Source organism: Tamandua tetradactyla, chromosome 11 (assembly GCF_023851605.1).
Source record: "Tamandua tetradactyla isolate mTamTet1 chromosome 11, mTamTet1.pri, whole genome shotgun sequence".
NCBI lineage: Eukaryota > Metazoa > Chordata > Mammalia > Pilosa > Myrmecophagidae > Tamandua > Tamandua tetradactyla.
This window is the reverse complement of record NC_135337.1, coordinates 75,494,395-75,513,235: the sequence shown is the minus strand read 5'-3', so window position 1 is coordinate 75,513,235 and position 18,841 is coordinate 75,494,395. Positions and strand designations below refer to the sequence as shown.

General features: G+C 38.0%; 1 long non-coding RNA gene across 2 annotated transcripts in view; it reads left to right on the top strand.

Annotated features, from left to right (window-relative positions):
* LOC143650311 (uncharacterized) overlaps positions 1-18,841 on the top strand; it is a 54,111-nt gene that overhangs the window by 1,286 nt on the left and 33,984 nt on the right. For both annotated transcript variants that reach the window (XR_013159518.1, XR_013159517.1), the window contains exon 2: positions 570-677. This is a non-coding gene — a long non-coding RNA (uncharacterized LOC143650311). The remainder of the gene's footprint in view (positions 1-569; positions 678-18,841) is intronic.

Sequence of the window (18,841 nt, the reverse complement as noted above, 5' to 3'; positions counted from 1 at the left end):
GTTCTTCAGAGGAAAGGCAGCTAACTTTCTTAATTTTTTTTTTTAACATGGGCAGGCACCGGGAATTGAACCCAGGTCCTCTGGCGTGGCCGGCAAGCATTCTTGCCTGCTGAAGGGCAGCTAACTTTCATCTGAGGTTCTTTCTTACGTGGGAAGGCTCAGGGTGATCTCTGCTGGCCTTCTCTCCAGGCTTCTGGGTTCCAAAAACTTTCCCTGGGGTGTTTTCTTTCTGTATCTCCAAAGGCCTGGGCTGAGCTGCGAGTGCTGAGGTGCTGTGCTACGTTGAGCTCTCTCATTTAAGCACCAGCCAATTAAATCAAATATCATTCATGGCAGCAGGCGTGCCTCCTAGCTGGCCACAGATGTAATGAGCAACAGATGAAGTTCACGTACCGTTGGCTCATGTCCACAGCAACATAACTAGGCACGTTCACCTGGCCAAGTTGACAACTGAATCTAACTACCACAGGGTTTATCTGTTAAAACAGCTAAGCTAATCTTAATATGCTCTTTGCCTCTGAGGCTGATGTTTAGGTTCAATGACTGGATATTTTCTGTTTTCTCTCCAGGTGCACTGTCCACCCTTCTACACCTCTCTAAGGATGACGTTATGGATTTCATGAACAGACCCTTTCATCCTCTGGCTCCCAGCTGGGTTGAACCAGAAGGAGGCATTGGTAGGAGATTGGAAGTTGGAATGTGATTGAAGCTGGGGTATTTATTCCCCCCAGCTGCTTCCATATCAGGTCACCCTCTTCTTAAGAAAAATTTATCTAAAACTTGGAAATTGAGCTGGAGGATGTCTGCATGTACTTCCAATCTCATTGTTTAGCATGTGTGTCCATTGGATATTCCAGGAAGCAGATACTAAGATGGGGTCAGGAATGCAAGGAATTTATTGAGAGACATGACCATGAAATATGAAATGGGAAGAAAGCAACCTTGGGCAAAAAGAACCTCAGTTCACAATTCAGATCTGACTAAGTCTTGGAAAACCAGTGTGAGAATCCGAAGTAAACATTACTTACTGAAGGAGTCCCACAATGGCCAGGAATGACCTGGCACTAGTGTCTTAGCTGTGCCTGGTCATTGGCTGGGCTGCCTTGGAAAAGCACAATCCAAGGTGCATTCTGAAGGCACCAACAACCAGAGGCTCTCAGCAAACTGCATTCTTTGCTCAAGTTCTTTCTTCAAGGGAGCTCTGAATGGCACACCTCAATAAGCTTATTAAAAATGCGTGTAACCACTTAGAAAAATACATCTTTTTAGGAAGTTGGATTGAGTTACAGTTTACAGGCAAACTCATACATTTTAGTTATACAGCTTTTTGGGTATATACATGTACGCATGGAATCTTTCCATCACTTCATCCAGTTCTTTCTTGTCCTTTGTAATTGAACCCTCCCCCAGGTCCTGGAAGCCACAGATCTCAAAAATGTCCCTGTTCTAGTTTGCTAGCTGCCGGAATGCAATATACCAGAAACGGAATGGCTTTTAAAAAGGGGAATTTAATAAGTTGCTAGTTTACAGTTCTAAGGCCAAGAAAATGTCCCAATTAAAACAAGTCAATAGAAATGTCCAATCTAAGACATCCAGGGAAAGATACCTTGGTTCAAGAAGGCCGATGAAGTTCAGGGTTTCTTTCCCAAGTGAGAAGGCACATGGTGAACACTGTCAGGGTTCCTCTGTCATCTGGAAGGGCACATGGCGAGCACTGCATCATCTGCTCTCCAGGAAGCATTTTCCTTCTTCATCTCCAAAGGTCGCTGGCTGGTGAACTCTGCTTCTCGTGGCTATGTCATTCTGCTCTGCTCTCTCTGAATCTCTTCCTCCAAAATGTTTCCTCTTTTATAGGACTCCAGTAAACCAAGAAAGACCCACCCAAATGGGTGGAGACATGTCGTCACCTAATCCAGTTTAACAACCACTCTTGACTAAATCACATCATCCAGGGAGACGATCCAATCACAGTTTCAAACATATAGTATTGAATAAGGATTGTTCTACTTTTATGAGATGGGATTTTGATTAAAACATGGCTTTTCTAGGGGGCATACATCCTTTCAAACCAGCATAGTCCCTGTAGCTTCATCTTTTCCAGAATGTCCATATAAATGAAAATATCCATTTCCATATAAATGCACCTGTGTTTGACTTTGCTATTTGCTACTTTATTAGAGCACATTCTAAAAAATGTGTAGATTTTTGTATAGTATAAAACAAGTGTCGAGGGCGGGCCGCGGTGGCTCAGCGGGCAAAGTGCTTGCCTGCTATGCCGGAGGACCTCGGTTCGATTCCCGGCCCCAGCCCATGTAACAAAAAAAAAAAAAACGGAGAAACAGAATACAATAAAACAAGAAAATGTTTAAAGATGTTTCCCTTTCTTCCTTCCTTCCTTCCTTCTATCCTTCCTTCCTTCTCTCTGTCTTTCCTTTAAAAAAAAAAAAAAAAAAAAAAAAAAACAAGTGTCGAAAGGTTGCAGTTCTTTGTCTAGAATATGAATAATTTTTATGACAATTTCAGTGAGATTTAATTATCATAACATAAAGTCCTCCCGTTTAAAGTGTACAAAGGAATAATATTTAATATATTCATAGAGCTCTGCAAACACCATCACAGCAAATTTTAGAACATTTTAACACCCCCCAAACAACCCCATACCCTTTGTCATCAATGCAAGCCCCCCATGACCTACCCCGAGTCCCTTGCAACCACTAACCTATTTCCTGTGTTTATGGGTTCACCTTTCTGAACATTTTATATAAGTGGAATCATACATGCAACCTTTGTGTTTGGCTTCTTTCACTAAGAATAATGCTTTCAAGGTTCATTGATTTTGTAGCATGTATCAGATCTTCATTCCTTCCTATTGTCAAACAATATTCCATTGTGTTATATCACATTTTGTTTATCCATTCACAGTCGATGGACTCTCGGATTGTTTTCACTTTTTGACTATTATGAATAATGTCGTCGTGAACATTGTGTATAAGCATTAATCAGTTTTGAATCTACTAATAAATTCAGTTCAGGATTTCTTTGTATACAGTTTGTCCCTTGAATTCTCCTTTTAACAGCCTTACCATCTTATTGCATCCCAGGAGCTTTAGCAAACTGAAACAAATTCTAATATATTAATATTTAATACAATAATATATATTTATATTAAATTAAATATAATATCATTGTATTAAATATAATTTAATAATAATATTAAAATGTTATTACACACATTTTAATAAGCTTGTTGAGGTGTGCCATTATCCATGCAGATGTGACCCACCCAATTGTGGGTGGTGGTTTTTGTAACTTTAAAATTGTTCCTTCCCTCATTAATTAATTGACTAAAGTCTTGGACACATCTTCATTTTATATTAGTATAAGCATCATGCTTTTTAACTTATTGAAAACTGCACTTGAACATTTTACTGAAGGTCAGATTGCTTGCTCTGTAGCTCTCTGCTACAGCTACAGCTTTTTTTTCTAGATTCTGGTAAATGTTCCCTTCCCTGGTCCCTGGGAGCTGGGGTACCTTGGAATTTCTGGTGGCTCCCTTAGCCCCATTCCACAGAGTTGGACACAGTTCCTTTATTGCACACTGCAAATGTGCTATCCCTTTCCTGATAGATCCATGCTGTGATAGGCTGGAACACTGCCAGGCTCATAACTGTATCTTCAGTGGATACACAGTAGCACATAGGGTATGTTCATTAAACACTTGCAGAATAAATAAATCACAGGGAGTACAATATGCAGACTCTTGAAGACATTGTCGAATGAAAAATAAATCCAGACTAGTAAAGGAGACTGTGTTTGAAAGGATTATGGCAGGGTGGGCGGTGGGTAGGAGAACAGAAGATGAGTGGAGAGAAGATCAGAAAATGTTTGACTCTTAGCTCAAGGAATGCTCAGAAAGAGATGTTAAGGGTTTATTGTATATGGACTGAGACTGGAAGTGGGCCAAATTTCAAGGTCCTGGAGGAAGGAGAGAATCTGAGCCAAATTTGGTTAACAAGTATTTTGTTCTGATTGATCAGTGGGAGCAAAACAGTTCAGCTAGCTGTAACCAAGAAGTTAGGATTTAAGGGGTGATTATGCTTACTGACTCACTATATAAATATTCCTTTCTAATTTTCTGGTATGTTAGAGTAGACAGAAAGAAATACCTGAAATCTCTGAACTGTAATCCAGCTGCCTTGATTTCCAATAATGATTGTATAGCTTTTATCTTGTGCTTTTGTGATTGTTAAAATTTTCTGATTGACTCTCATTAGTACCCATTTTATCCGGTTTTCAAATTTAGAGTCTTATGATCACTAAAGACAGCCCCTAATGATTATTAGTAAAGGACCTTGGGTCTGCCCAGAACTAACCTATTCCAATTCTGTGGTGGTTTGGAGATGTTATATACCCCAGAAAATGCCAGCTTCTTTTAATCCGGTTCTTGGGGTGCAGACCTGCTGTGGTTGAACCTTTTGGTTGGGTTATGTCAATTGAGATATGACCCAGCCTATTCAAGGTGGGTCTTAATCCTTTTACCGGGTCCTTTATGAGGATAAAGGACAGAGAAAGCCCAGAGCGCTTAGAGGGAAAAGCTTTGGAGAAGCAAACAAGGACCCACAGAAGCTGAAAGAGCCACAGAAACCACAGGCTGAAAGCACTAAAGCCCAGGAGAAAAGAACCAGCAGAGGCCAGTCACGCGCCTTCCCGTGTGTCAGACATGTCTTAGGTGCCAGCCGTAGGTATCCTCCTGTTGATGCCTTAATTTGGAGGTTTTCATGGCTTTAGAATTGTGACTTGTAAGCTAATAAATCCCCACGGTTAAAAATCAGTCCAGCGCGGTGCAACGTGGCTCAGTGGCAGAGTTCTTGCCTGCCATGCCAGAGACCTGGGTTCGATTCCTGGAGCTTGCCCATGCAAAGAAAAGAAAAGAAAAGAAAAAAAGTCAGCCTATTTCTGGCATATTGCATTCCAGGAGCTTTAGCAAACTGAAACAAATTCCAAAGTTATGTTTATAACTGAAGCTGGATCTAAAGTGGGCCTGCCTGCTGTGTGCAGTGGCTTAGACTTTAACCTATAACCTATAACCTTTAACTTATAACATCATCATATTAAGGCTGCCGTTTTCTTACATACATTCTGTGACTAAGCATGTAATCAATCTACACTCAATAAATAGGTCACCTCTGTATCTATGCTCAAAAAATAGGTCAACTCTATATCATCTTGAGCAATTGTGCTCATTATCCTAAAAGCTGCCTATTTTCAGATACATATAAAATTATCAGAATTTCCACAGTTTGGGGAGACAGATTTTTAGGCTGATGGACCATCTGCTCTCCTGCTTTGCACCTAGTAGTAAACTCTTTCCTTCTTTGAAACCCTGGGGCCTCAAGAATTGGTTATTTGAGTGCATTGGGCAAAGAACCCTCTGTTTTTGTCCGGTAACAATTTGGCAACTCTGCTGAGATGAAATGCCTTAAGAAGCAAGGAGACCCTTGCCCTGATCTTGTCTGTTGAGTATGCTCCTGGAAAATAAGTCATCCAAGAACTAATGGGTGCTTAATGAAAGTAAGTAAGTATATGATGCCTGTTTAACTGTTAACTGATTTGTTACTTAGATATAGTAAGTATTTACTGACTGTTCAATTGCTGATTGGTGTGTTCAGTCTAGTTATTAATTGGTGTGTTGCTTCAATATATAGTAAGTGTTGTATCTGTTAAAAATTGTTAGTTGGTGTGTATGCCGGTTTGAACCTTGTGGACCCCAGAAAAGCCAGGTCCTTGAATCCTCATTCAATATTGCTGGGTGGGAGCTTTTTGATTATCCATGGAGATGTGACCCACCCAATTGTGGGTGGTGGCTTTTTTTTTTTTTTTTTAACTTTTTTTTGTTGTATATTATAACATACATACAAAGCAAAGAAATAAAAAAGCAACAGTTTTCAAAACACTCGTTTTTGCCTTATTTTTTCTTTTTTTATTATGATTGCTCCATTGTACGTATATAATCAGTAATTCATAATATAATCACATAATTGCATATTCATCATCATGACAATTTCTTAGACCATTTGCATCAATTCAGAAAAAGAAATAGAAAGACAACAGAAAAAAATTCATACATACCATACCCCTTACCCCCCCTTTCATTGATCACTAGCATTTCAATCTAAATTTATTTTAACATTTGTTCCCCCTATTATTTATTTTTGTTCCATTTGTTTTACTCATCTATTGATAAGGTAGATAAAAGGGGCATCAGACACAAGATTTTCATAATCACAGTCACACTGTGAAAGCTATATCAGTATACAATCATCTTTAAGAAACATGGCTACTGGAACACAGCTCCACATTTTCAGGCAGTTCCCTGCAGCCTCTCCATTACATCTTGACTAACAAGGTGATATCTATTTAATGCATAAGAATAACCTCCAGGATAACCTCTTGACTTTGGAATCTCTCAGCCATTGACACTTTATTTTGTCTCATTTCACTCTTCCCCCTTTTGGTCGAGAAAGTTTCCTCAATCCCTTGATGCTGAGTCTCAGCTCATTCCAGGATTTCTGTCCCACATTGCCAGGAAGGTCCACACCCCTGGGAGTCATGTCCCACGTAGACAGGGGGAGGGTGGTGAGATTGCTTGTTGTGTTGGCTGGAGAGAGAGGCCACATCTGAGCAACAAAAGAGGTTCTCTTGGGGATGCTAGTGATCAATGAAAGGGGGGGTTAAGCCTAATTTTAAGTAGGCTTGACCTATCCTTTGTGGGGTTAAGTTTCATATGAACAACCCCCAAGACTGGGGGCTCAGCCCATTGCTTTGGTTGTCCACACTGCTTGTGAGAATTATCAAGAATTCAACTTGGGGAACGGAAGTCCCCGTCCTCACCATTCCCTGAAGGGGACTTTGCAAATACTTTTTTATTCACTGTTTAAATCACTCTGGGATTTATTGGGGCATCACTCTGGACAAACCAACAAAATCTCATGCCCTACTCAAGGTTCCATGTACTTATGGTGTTCAATTAAGCTGTCTACATAAGTTATATTAGGAAATGCACTAGTCAAAATATAAATTTTTTACCAAGTAAACATTTGTTACTTTAATCTCACTCATAAATTGAAATTTTAAAATATTAATTACTATCTATTTTCACACCCTGCAGTATGACATTCCTATCTTCTTCCTCATGCAAAAACATTTTTAAAATTTGTACATTTAGTCACTATCATTATACACTTTAGTCATTCCTAGATTATACCATCTCAGTCTTTCTCGTCTATCTTTCTTTCTGATTTCATTTGTGTCCCCAGCCCTCATCCCTCTATCATTCTCACATGCAGCTTCATTCAGTGTTTTAACATAATTATATTACAGTTAGATAGTATTGTGCTGTCCATTTCTGAGTTTTTACAACCAGCCCTGTTGCACAATCTATACCCTTAAGCTCCAATTACCAATAATTTACCCTATTTCTATCTCCTGATGGTCTCTGTTACCAATGAAATTCTCCAAGTTTATTCATTGATGTCAGTTCATATCAGTGAAACCATACAGTATTTGTCCTTTTGTTTCTGGCTAATCTCACTCAGCATAATGTCCTTAAGGTCCATCCATGTTGTTACATACTACGTAACTTTATTCTGTCTTACAGCTGCATAATATTCCATCATATGTATATACCACAGTTTGTTTAGCCACTCGTCTGTTGATGAACATTTTGGCTGTTTCCATCTCTTTGCAATTATAAATAATGCTGCTATTGGTGTGCAAATATCTGTTTGCGTTCTTGCGCTCATGTTCTCTGAGTAGATACCTAGCAATGGTATTGCTGGGTCATATGGCAATTCTATACTTAGTTTCCTGAGGAAACACCAAACTGCCTTCCACAGTGGTTGTACCATTTGACATTCCCACCAACAGTGAATGTGTGCCTCTTTCTCCACATCCTCTCCAGCACTTGTCATTTTCTGTTTTATTGATTATGGCCATTCTGGTGGGTGTGAGAGGATATCTCATTGTGTTTTTGATTTATGTTTCCCTAATAGCCAGGGAAGTTGAGTATCTTTTCATGTGCCTTTTGGCCATTTGTATTTCCTCTTCTGAGAAGTGTCTGTTCAAGTCTTTTGCCCATTTTGTAATTGGGTTGTCTGTCTTTTTGTTTAGTTGAACAATCTCTTTATAAATTCTGGATACTAGACTTTATCTGATATATCGTTTCCAAATATTGTCTCCCATTGTGCAGGCTGTCTTTTTTCTTTCTTGACGAAGTTCTTTGATGCAGAAAAGTGTTTAATTTTGAGGAGTTCCCATTTATTTATTTATTTCTTCAATGATCGTGCTTTGGGTATAAGGTCTAGGAAACTGCCTCCTATTATGAGATTCATAAGATATCTCCCTACATTTTCTTCTAACAGTTTATGGTCTTAGATCTAATGTTTAGGTCTTTGATCCATTTTGAGTTCATTTTTTATAGGGTGTGAGGTATGGATTCTCTTTCATTCTTTTGCATGTGGATATCCAGTTCTCTAGGCACCATTTATTGAAGAGACTGTTCTGTCCCAGTTGAGTTGGCTTGACTGCCTTATCAAAGATAATTGTCCATAGATGAGAGGGTCTATAACTGAACACTCTATTCGATTCCAGTGGTCAGTATATTTATCTTTATGCCAGTACCACACTGTTTTGACCACCATAGCCTCATAATACACCATAATTCTTTCATCAAGAAAGTAAGAAAGACAGCCTACACAATGGGAGAAAATATTTGGAAATGACATATCAGATAAAGGTCTAGTATCCAGAATTTATAAAGGGATTGTTCAACTCAACAACAAAAAGGCAGCTGACCCAATTACAAAATGGGCAAAAGACTTGAACAGACACTTCTCATAAGAGGAAATACAAATGACCAAAAGGCACATGAAAAGATGCTCAACTTCCCTGGTTATTAGGGAAATGCAAATCAAAGCCACAATGAGATATCATCTCACACCCACCAGAATGGCCATTATCAATGAAACAGAAAAAAAAAAAAAGGCAGGTAGAATGAGACCTCCGACTTCATTTTTTTACCTCAGGATACTTTTAGCTATTCAGGGCACCCTGCCCTTCCAGATAAATTTGGTTATTGGTTTTTCTATTTTTGAAAAGTAAGTTTTTGGGATTTTAATTGGTATTGCATTGAATCTGTAAATCAATTTAGGTAGAATTGACATCTTAACTATATTTTGTCTTCCAATCCATGAACACGGTATGCCCTTCCATCTATTTAGGTCTTCTGTGATTTCTTTTAACAATTTCTTCTAGTTTTCTTTGATTAGGTCTTTTGTCTCTTTAGTTAAATTTATTTCTAAATATTTTATTCTTTTGGTTGCAATTGTACATGGATTTTTTCCTTGATTTCCCCCTCATATTGTTCATTACTAGCGTATCCAAACACTACAGATTTTTGAGTGTTGATCTTGTAACCTGACACTTTGCTGTGTTCATTTATTAGCTCTAGTAGTTTTGCTGTGGATTTTTCAGGTTTTCAACATATAGTTTCATATCATCTGCGAACAGTGATAGTGTTACTTCTTCCTTTCCAATTTTGATGCCACGTATTTCTTTTTCTTGTCTAATTGCTCTGGCCAGAACTTCCAACACAATGTTGAATAACAGTGGTGATAGTGGACATCCTTGTCTTGTTCCTGATCTTAGGGGGAAAGTTTTCAGTTTTTCCCCATGAGGATGATGCTAGCTGTCAGTTTTTCATATATTCCCTTTATCATGCTGAGGAAGTTCCCTTCTATTCCTATCCTTTGAAGTGTTTCCAACAAAAAAGGATGTTGAATTTCATCAAATGCCTTTTCTGCATCAATTGAGATGATCATATGGTTTTTCTGCTTTGATCTGCTGATAAGGTGTATTACATTAATTGATTACGTTGAACAATCCTTGCATACCTGGGATGAATCCTACTTGGTCATGGTGTATAATTCTTTTAATGCACTTCTGGATACAATTTGCTATAATTTTGTTCAGAATTTTTGCATCTATATTCATTAGAGAGATTGGTCTGTAGTTTTCTTTTCCTGTAATATCTTTTTCTAGCTTTGGTATGAGGGTGATGTTGGCTTTGTAGAATGAGTTAGGTAGCTTTTCCTCCTCTTCAATTTTTTTGGAGTTTGAGCAGGATTGGTACAAATTCTGTCTTGAATGTTTGGTAGAATTCACATGTGAAGCTATCTGGTCCTGGACTTTTCATTTTGGGAAGCTTCTTAATGACTGATTCTATTTCTTAACTTGTGATTGGTTTGTTGAGGTCATCTATTTCTTCTCGAGTCAATGTTGGTTCTTCATGCCTTTCTAGGAACTTGTTCATTTCATCTACATTGTTGAATTTATTAGCATAAAGTTGTTTATAGTATCCTTTCATTACTTCCTTTATTTTTGTGGGGTCAGTGGTTATGTCTCCTCTTCCATTTATGATCTTATTTATTTGCATCCTCTCTCTTCTTTTTGTCAGTCTTGCTAAGGGCCCATCAATCTTCGTGATTTTCTCATAGAACCAACTTCCGGTTTTGTTGATTTTCTCAATTTTTTCATGTTCTCAATTTCATTTATTTCTGCTCTAATCTTCATTATTTCTTTCCTTTTGCTTGCTTTGGGGTTAGTTTGCTTTCTTTCTCTAGTTCTTCCAAGTGGACAGTTAATTCCTCCATTTTTTCTCTTTCTTGTTTTTTGATATAGGCATTTAGGACAATAAATTTCCCTCTTAGCACTGCCTTTGCTGCATCCCATAAATTTTAATACGTTGTGTTTTCATTTTCATTTGCCTTGATATATTTACTGATTTCTTGTAATTTCTTCCATGACCACCGATTGTTTAAGAGTGTGTTGTTGAGCTTCCACATATTTGTGAATTTTCTGGCTCTCTGCCTATTATTGATTTCCAGCTTAATTCCTTTATGATCTGAGAAAGCGTTTTGTATCATTTTAATCTTTTTATATTTATTGAGAGTTGGTTTGTGACCCAGCATATGGTCTGTCCTCGAGAATGATCCATGAGCACTTGAGAAAAAGGTGAATCCTGCTGTTGTGGGGTGTAATGTTCTATAAATGTCTGTTAAGTCTAGCTCATTTATTGTATTATTCAAGTTCTCTGTTTCTTTCTTGATCTTTTGTCTAGATGTTCTGACCATTGATGAAAGTGGGGAATTGAAGTCTGCAACTATTATGGTAGATGTGTCTATTTCTTTTTTCAGTGTTTGCCTCATGTATTTGGGAGCATTCTGGCTCAATGCATAAATATTTATGATTCTTATGTCTTCTTGTTGAATTGTTCCTTTTATTAATACATAGTGTCTTTCTTTGTCTCTTTTAACTGTTTTACATTTGAAGTCTAATTTGTTGGATATTAGTATAGCTACTCCTGCTCTTTTCTGATTCTTATTTGCATGAAATATCTTTTCCCAGCCTTTCACTTTCAACCTATGTTTATCTGTGGGTCTAAGATGTGTTTCCTGTAAACAGCATATAGATGGGTCCTGTTTTTAAATCCATTCTACCAATCTATGTCTTTTGATTGATGAGTTTAATCCATTAATATTTAGTGTTATTACTGTATGAGTAGTACTTTCTTCTAACATTTTCCCTTTTGGATTTTATATGTCATATCTAATTTTTCTACTTTTTACCTTTACCGACAGTCTTCATTTCTACACTCTTCCCCACACCTCTCTCTCTTGTCTTTTTGTATCTGCCTCTAGCACTCCCTTTAGTATTTCTTGCAGAGCTGGTCTCTTGGTCACAAATTCTCTAGTGATTTTTTGCCTGAAAACGTTTTAATTTCTCCCTACTTTTTTTTAAATTTATTTAAAAAAATTAACTAACACAACATTTAGAAATCATTCCATTCTACATATGCAATCAGTGATTCTTGATATCATCACATAGATGTATGATCATCATTTCTTAGTACATTTTCACGATTTAGAAAAAGAAATAGCAAGACAACAGAAAAATAAATAAAATGATAATATAGAGAAAAATAAAAATAAAAAATACAAAAAATATATAAAAATAAACAAAAAAACCAAAAAAAACTATAGCTCAGATGCAGCTTCATTTAGTGTTTTAACATAATTACATTACAATTAGGTATTACTGTGCTGTCCATTTTTGAGTTTTTGTATTCAGTACTGTTTCACAGTCTGTATCCCTTCAACTCCAATTACCCATTATCTTACCCTATTTCTAACTCCTGATGGTCTCTGTTACCAATGACATATTCCAAGTTTATTCTTTAATGTCGGTTCACATCAGTGGGACCATACAGTATTTGTCCTTTAGTTTTTGGCTAGTCTCACTCAGCATAATGTTCTCTAGGTCCATCTATGTTATTACATGCTTCATAAGTTTATTCTGTCTTAAAGCTGCATAATATTCCATTGTATGTATATACCACAGTTTGTTTAGCCACTCATCTGTTGATGGACATTTTGGCTGTTTCCATCTCTTTGCAATTGTAAATAATGCTGCTATAAACATTGGTGTGCAAATGTCCGTTTGTGTCTTTGCCCTTAAGTCCTCTGAGTAGATACCTAGCAACGGTATTGCTGAGTCGTATGGCAATTCTATATTTAGCTTTTTGAGGAACTGCCAATCTGGCTTCCACAATGGTTGCACCATTTGACATTCCCACCAACAGTGGATAAGTGTGTCTCTTTCTCCACATCCTCTCCAGCACTTGTCTTTTCTGTTTTGTTGATAATGGCCATTCTGGTGGGTGTGAGATGATATCTCATTGTGGTTTTGATTTGCATTTCTCTAATGGCCAGGGACATTGAGCATCTCTTCATGTGCCTTTTGGCCATTTGTATTTCCTTTTCTGAGAAGTGTCTGCTCAAGTTTTTTTCCCATTTTGTAATTGTATTGGCTGTCTTTTTGTTGTTGAGTTGAACAATCTCTTTATAAATTCTGGATACTAGGCCTTTATCTGATATGTTGTTTCCAAATATTGTCTCCCATTGTGTAGGCTGTCTTTTTACTTTCTTGATGAAGTTCTCTGATGCACAAAAGTGTTTAATTTTGAGGAGCTCCCATTTCTTTCTTTCTTTCTTCAGTGCTCTTGCTTTAGGTGTAAGGTCCATAAAACCACCTCCAATTATAAGATTCATAAGATATCTCCCTACATTTTCCTCTAACTGTTTTGTGGTCTTAGACCTAATGGTTAGATCTTTGATCCACTTTGAGTTAACTTTTGTATAGGGTGTGAGATACGGGTCCTCTTTCATTCTTTTGCATATGGATATCCAGTTCTCTAGGCACCATTTATTGAAGAGACTGTTCTGTCCCAGGTGAGTTGGCTTGACTGCCTTATCAAAGATCAAATGTCCATAGATGAGAGGGTCTATATCTGAGCACTCTATTCGATTCTATTGGTCGATATATCTATCTTTATGCCAATACCATGCTGTTTTGACCACTGTGGCTTCATAATATGCCTTAAAGTCTGGCAGCGTGAGACTTCCAGCTTCATTTTTTTTCCTCAAGATACTTTTAGCAATTCGGGGCACCCTGCCCTTCCAGATAAATTTGCTTATTGGTTTTTCTATTTCTGAAAAATAAGTTGTTGGGATTTTGATTGGTATTGCGTTAACTCTGTAAATCAATTTAGGTAGAATTGACATCTTAACTATATTAGTCTTCCAATCCATGAACATGGTATGCCCTTCCATCTATTTAGGTCTTCTGTGATTTCTTTTAACAGGTTTTTGTAGTTTTCTTTGTATAGGTCTTTTGTCTCTTAAGTTAAATTTATTCCTAAGTATTTTATTCTTTTAGTTGCAATTGTAAATGGAATTCGTTTCTTGATTTCCCCCTCAGCTTGTTCATTGCTAGTGTATAGAAACACTACAGATTTTTGAATGTTGATCTTGTAGCCTGCTACTTTGCTGTACTCATTTATTAGCTCTAGTAGTTTTGTTGTGGATTTTTCCGGGTTTTCGACGTATAGTTTCATATCGTCTGCAAACAGTGATAGTTTTACTTCTTCCTTTCCAATTTTGATGCCTTGTATTTCTTTTTCTTGTCTAATTGCTCTGGCTAGAACCTCCAACACGATGTTGAATAATAGTGGTGATAATGGACATCTTGTCTTGTTCCTGATCTTAGGGGGAAAGTTTTCAATTTTTCTCCATTGAGGATGATATTAGGTGTGGGTTTTTCATATATTCCCTCTATCATTTTAAGGAAGTTCCCTTATATTCCTATCCTTTGAAGTGTTTTCAACAGGAAAGGATGTTGAATCTTGTCAAATGCTTTCTCTGCATCAATTGAGATGATCATGTGATTTTTCTGCTTTGATTTGTTGATATGGTGTATTACATTAATTGATTTTCTTATGTTGAACCATCCTTGCATACTTGGGATGAATCCTACTTGGCCATGATGTATAATTCTTTTAATGTGTTGCTGGATTCGATTTGCTAGAATTTTGTTGAGGCTTTTTGTATCTATATTCATTAGAGAGATTGGTCTGTAGTTTTCTTTTTTTGTAATATGTTTGCCTGTTTTTGGTATGAGGGTGATGTTGGCTTCATAGAATGAATTAGGTAGCTTTCCCTACACTTCAATTTTTTTGAAGAATTTGAGCAGAGTTGGTACTAATTCTTTCTGGAATGTTTGGTAGAATTCACATGTGAAGCCGTCTGGTCCTGGACTTTTCTTTTTGGGAAGCTTTTGAATGACTGATTCAATTTCTTTAGTTGTGTTTGGTTTGTTGAGGTCATCTATTTCTTCTTGAGTCAAAGTTGGTTGTTCATGCCTTTCTAGGAACTTGTTCATTTCATCTACATTGTTGTATTTATTAGTGTAAAGTTGTTCATAGTATCCTGTTATTACCTCCTTTATTTCTGTGAGGTCAGTGGTTATGTGTCCTCTTCCATTTCTGATCTTATTTATTTGCATCCTCTCTCTTCTTCTTTTTGTCAATCTTGCTAAGGGCCCATCAATCTTGTTGATTTTCTCATAGAACCAACTTCTGGTCTTATTGATTTTCTCTATTGTTTTCATGTTCTCAATTTCATTAATTTCTGCTCTAATCTTTGTTATTCCTTTCCTTTTGCTTGCTTTGGGGTTAGTTTGCTCTTCTTTCTCCAGTTCTTCCAAGTGGACAGTTAATTCCAGAATTTTTGCCCTTTCTTCTTTTCTGATATAGGCATTTAGGGCAATAAATTTCCCTCTTAGCACTGCCTTTTCTGCGTCCCATAGGTTTTGATATGTTGTGTTTTCATTTTCATTTGCCTCGAGATATTTACTAATTTCTCTTGTAATTTCTTCCTTGACCCACTGGTTGTTTAAGAGTGTGTTGTTGAGCCTCCACGTATTTGTGAATTTTCTGGCACTCTGCCTATTATTGATTTCCAACTTCATTCCTTTATGATCTGAGAAAGTGTTGTGTATGATTTCAGTCTTTTTAAATTTGTTGAGACTTGCTTTGTGACCCAGCATATGGTCTATCTTTGAGAATGATCCATGAGCACTTGAGAAAAAGGTGTATCCTGCTGTTGTGGGGTGTAATGTCCTATAAATGTCTGTTAAGTCCAGCTCATTTATTGTAATATTCAAATTCTCTGTTTCTTTATTGATCCTCTGTCTAGATGGTCTGTCCATTGATGAGAGTGGTGAATTGAAGTCTCCAACTATTATGGTAGATGTGTTTATTTCCCTTTTCAGTGATTGCAGCGTATTCCTCATGTATTTTGGGTCATTCTGATTCGGTACATAAATATTTATGATTGTTATGTCTTCTTGTTTAATTGTTCCTTTTATTAGTAGATAGTATCCTTCTTTGTCTCTTTTAACTGTTTTACATTTGAAGTCTAATTTGTTGGATATTAGTATAGCTACTCCTACTCTTTTCTGGTTGTTATTTGCATGAAATATCTTTTCCCAACCTCTCACTTTCAGCCTATGTTTATCTTTGGGTCTAAGATGTGTTTCCTGTAGACAGCATATAGAAGGATCCTGGTTTTTAATCCATTCTGCCAGTCTATGTCTTTTGATTGGGGAATTCAGTCCATTAACATTTTGTGTTATTACTGTTTGGGTAATACTTTCCTCTACCATTGTGCCTTTTTCATTATATATATCATATCTGACTTTCCTTCTTTCTACACTCTTCTCCATACCTCTCTCTTCTGTCTTTTCGTATCTGTCTCTAGTGCTCCCTTTAGTATTTCTTGCAAAGCTGGTCTCTTGGTCACAAATTCTCTCAGTGACTTTTTGTCTGAAAATGTTTTAATTTCTCCCTCATTTTTGAAGGACAATTTTGCTGGATATAGAAGTCTTAGTTGGCAGTTTTTCTCTTTTAGTAATTTAAATATATCATCCCACTGTCTTCTAGTTTCCATGGTTTCTGCTGAGAAATCTACACATAGTCTTATTGAGTTTCCCTTGTATGTGATGGATTGTTTTTCTCTTGCTGCTTTCAAGATCCCCTCTTTCTCTTTGACCTCTGACATTCTAACTAGTAAATGTCTTGGAGAACGCCTATTTGGGTCTATTCTCTTTGGGGTGCGCTGCAGTTCTTGGATCTGTAATTTTAGGTCTTTCATAAGAGTTGGGAAATTTTCAGTGATAATTTCTTCCATTAGTTTTTCTCCTCCTTTTCCTTTCTCTTCTCCTTCTGGGACACCCACAACACGTATATTTGTGCACTTCATATTATCATTCAGTTCCCTGATCCCCTGCTCAAATTTTTCCATTCTTTTCCCTATTGTTTCTGATTCTTTTTGGATTTCAGATGTTCCATCCTCCAGTTCACTAATTCTAGCCTCTGTCTCTTGAAATCTACCATTGTAGGTTTCCATTGTTTTTTTCAACTCTTCTACTGTATCTTTCATTCCCATAAGTTCTGTGATTTGTTTTTTCAGACTTTCCATTTCTTCTTTTTTCTCATCCCATGCCTTCTTCATGTCCTCCCTCAATTTATTGGTTTGGTTTTTGAAGAGGTTTTCCATTTCTGTTCATATATTCAGAATTAGTTGTCTCAGCTCCTGTATCTCATTTGAGCTATTGGTTTGTTCCTTTGACTGGGGCATATCTTCAATTTTCCTTGTGTGATTTGTTATTTTTTGCTGGCATCTGGGCATTTAATCAGATTTCCCTGAGTGTGGGACCCAGCAGGTAGAAAGACTTTCCTGTGAAGTCTCTGGGCTCTGTTTTTCTTATCCTGCCCAGTATGTGGTGTTTGTCTGTCTGCAGGTCCCACCAGCAAAAGATGTTGTGGCTCCTTTAACTTTGGAAGAGTCTTGCTGCTGGGTGTGTGGTGGAGACAGAGTTGTAGGTTGGTTTTAATGACTTCAAATTGTGAAGTCCTGGGATCTGAATTCCTTGAGAGAGGGATTCCACCTGAGTTGTGTTTCACCCCTCCCGCAGGGAAGGTTCAGGTGGTAGAGAGCCCTGAAAGCAGCCCGCCTCTGCGTTCAGGGCAGTTGCAAGCTGTGTAATCCCAGTGCTGAGCCCAGAGGCAACCAAGCCTCTGCAGAAACAGCTGCAGAATGCTCTGTTTCACCCCCTTTCCTCTTTTTCAGTTAGCCCAATAGGCAACTTCTGCCTTGATCCGTTTTGCCTGAGCTGAGGGCCTATTTTTAGTAGTCAGAAGTTGTTCATTAATGCCACTATTGGTGTTAGGTTGGACTCTGTCTCTACTACTGTTGGAGACTCTTTCCTTTCCCTCCAGGAAGTCACTTGTGGGGGAGGGGCACCGGGCACCGCAGCTTGGGGAATGCTGATCCGAGGCTCCCAGCCGGCCCAGGAAACTGCGTGTGGGGGAGGGGCTCCGGTTGCCGGCCACCGCAGCTTTGGGAACCGCTGATCCGAGTCTCTCAGCCGGACCGGGAAGGAGGGAGGGAGGGGGGCCGGCCGCCAGCCGCCACGGCCTGGGGAAGCATTCACCGCTCGGGGACCTCACCACAGCGGAGTCTCGTAGCCGGTCCAGCCGTTCCAGACTGGAGTACACTGTGTGTCTGGTCTCTGTCGTGGCTCCAGGAGCTGTTCTGTACTGTTTCTAGTTATTTAGTAGTTGTTCTGGAGGAGTAACTAAGATGCGTGCACCTTTCTCAGCCGCCATCTTCTCCGGAAGTCTCCCTCACTTTTGAAGGACAATTTTCCTGGATATAGAATTCTTCACTGGGAATTTTTCTCTTTTAGTAATTTAAATATATCATCCCACTGTCTTCTCATCTCCATGATTGCTGCTGAGAAATATATGCATAGTCTTATTGGGCTTCCCTTGTATGTGATGGATTACTTTTCTCTTGTTGCTTTCAAGATTCTCTCTTTCTCTTTGACATCCGACATTCTGATTAGTAAGTACCTTGGAGTAAGTCTATTTGGATCTGTTCTCTTTGGGGTGCGCTTCACTTCTTGGATCTGTAATTTTAAGTCTTTCATAAGAGTTGGGAAGTTTTCAGTGACAACTTCCCCCCTTATTTTTTCTCCTCCTTTTCCCTTCTCTTCTCCTTCTAGGACACCCACAACACGTATATTCATGCAGTTCATGTTGTCATTGAATTCCCTGAGTCCCTGCTCAGATTTTTCCATTCTTTTTCCTTATATTTTATTTTGCTTGTCAGATTTCAGATTTTCCATCCTCCAGTTCACTAATCCTATCTTCTGCCTCTTGATATCTGACATTGTAGGTTTCCATTGTTTCTTCATCTCTTCCAGTGTGCCTTTCATTCCCATAAGCTCTGTGATTTGTTTTTTCAGACTTTCTATTTCTTCTTTTTGTTCATTCCTTGCCATCTTTATATCCTCCCTCAATTCATTGATTTGGTTTTTGAAG